We start from the raw sequence: 2,150 nt of genomic DNA, 5'->3' as shown, positions 1-2,150 counted from the left end.
CGACCGGTCGACTGTCTGCCCCCTGGTGGTCAGTGCACGTCATAGCAAGAGGTTAAACAGCCTTAGCATATCATTAGCATAACACGCTTTGATTGGTCGAACGGCCGACCGGATCCTTAGCATAGCAGGCTTTTATTATATAGGATTAAAAAATAAATAAACGTTGCAGATCCTAAGCAAAACAAGACACTGGAACCCCAGAGATCCTGGGTAAAAGTGCGAAAGCCACACACACGGTGGAACTTTGGTTCTCAAACTTAATTCTTCCCGGAAGCCCTTGGGGGGGGGGGCCTGGGCCGGGGCTCTAACCATTGAGCAACACCAGCCAGGCCAGGGCCCTGCTCTCCTGATGTCGCCAAACCCCCACCACCTCCCAGAGGCCCTGCCTCCTAACACCATCTCCCCGGGGGACGGTGTCGGGCAAGTAATGTTTTCGTAAAAATTTCATCACTTCATTTTTACAATGTCCTGTTGCACATCATCTACACTAATAAAAGCGTAATATGCTAATTAGACCGGACAGCCGGGCGTCATTCCGGATGTCCTTCCGGACATCATTCCGGACAAAGTCACAGTAGTGGAGGCGGAGGCTGAGGCTGAGGCTGAGGCTGAGACTGAGGCGGTTAGGGGCGATCAGCCCAGCAGGGGGGAGCAGTTAGGGGGCGATCAGGCCGGCAGGCAGGCAGGGGAGCGGTTAGGAGCCAGCGGTCCCGGATTGCGAGAGGGATGTCCGACTGCCGGTTTAGGCCCGATCTGCAGGAATCAGGCCTAAACCGGCGGTCGGACATCCCCCCGAGGGGTCCCGGATTTGAGAGGGTGAAGGCCAGCTCCCCCCCCCACCCCGCAACCCCTCGTGCACAAAATTCGTGCACCGGGCCTCTAGTTCTTTTTAATAAAGAACATTGCATCCTGGCCGGTGTTGCCCAGTGGTTAGAGCATCCGCCCTCCCTCCCTCTCACCGAATGGGTCTTGGGTTTGGTTCCCGGTCAAGGGCACGTGCGTACTTGGCCTGCAAGTTCGATCCCTGGCCCCGGTTCCAGGGCGCGTGCAGGAGGCAACCAATCCGTGTGTCTCTCTCATATCGATGTTTCTCTCTCTCTCTCTCCCCTTCCCTTCCTTCCAATTTAAAAGGGCAAAGAAAAGGACATTGAAAAGCAACGTAACGTCAAAACGAAAAGGTGCACCGTGCAACACGCTACGATCCAGCAAGGTGTGTGGCATGTGGTTACCAGGAGAACTTGGGCTTCTTTTTTTAAAATATATTTTTATTGGTTTCAGAGAGGAAGGGAGAGGGAGGGAGAGAGAGAAACATCGATGATAGAGAGAACCATTGATCAGCTGCCTCCTGCATCCCCCACTGGGGATGGAGCCCACAACCCGGGCCTGTGCCCTGAGCGGGAATCGAACCCTGACCTCCCGGTTCCCAGGTCGATGCTCCACCTCTGAGCCACGCCGGCCGGGCTCCCCGACCTATAAACCAGCAGAGGGTCTTGGGGCCGTGCAAGCCCCGCCCCCGCCTCACTGAGGTAGAGAATGGGGTTCCCTGACGTCGCTCGTTCCCGGTCCAGGGGCACGGACCTCGGTTGCAGGCTCCTCCCGGGCCCGGGCCCTGGTCGGGGCGCCTGCAGGAGGCAACCCGTCGATGTTGCTTCTCTCAAATGGATGTTTCTCCCCGCCTCTCCCTCTCTCTCCCGAAAACATCAACGGAGCCCTGGCCGGTGTGGCTCAGTGGATAGAGCGTCCGCCTGCGGACCGAAGGGTCCCGGGTTCGATTCCCGGTCAAGGGCATGGACCTCGGCTGCGTGTTCTCAGGGCGCTGGTTCGGGGTGCCTGGGGGAGGCCACCCAGCGATGTTTCTCTCTGTCTCTCCCCCCTCCCTTCCACTTCTCTCTAAAAATCAATGGAAAAATATCCTCGGGCGAGGATGAACAAATAAAACGAAATGAAATGAAATGAAATGAAATGAAATAAATAAAAAATTAAATTAAATTAAATAAATAAAATAAGTAAAATAAAATAAAATGAAATAAATAAAATAAAATAAGTAAAATAAAATAAAATGAAATAAAAGAAAATGAAATAAAATGAAATGAAATGAAATAAAATGAAATGAAATAAAATAAATAAAATAAGTAAAATAAAATGAAATG

At 52.5% G+C, this 2,150-nt stretch overlaps 1 non-coding gene across 1 annotated transcript; it reads left to right on the top strand.

The window, feature by feature from the left end:
* The first annotated feature begins 1,714 nt into the window (after positions 1 to 1,714).
* TRNAR-GCG lies at positions 1,715 to 1,788 on the top strand. Its single transcript has one exon. It is a non-coding gene; the product is annotated as a tRNA-Arg (tRNA).
* Positions 1,789 to 2,150: the final 362 nt, after the last annotated feature.

Source organism: Myotis brandtii, unplaced genomic scaffold (assembly GCF_000412655.1).
Source record: "Myotis brandtii unplaced genomic scaffold, ASM41265v1 scaffold918, whole genome shotgun sequence".
In the NCBI taxonomy this organism is placed as follows: Eukaryota; Metazoa; Chordata; class Mammalia; order Chiroptera; family Vespertilionidae; genus Myotis; species Myotis brandtii.
Note: the sequence above shows the minus strand (reverse complement) of the source record. Positions and strands in the feature narration are given on the sequence as shown.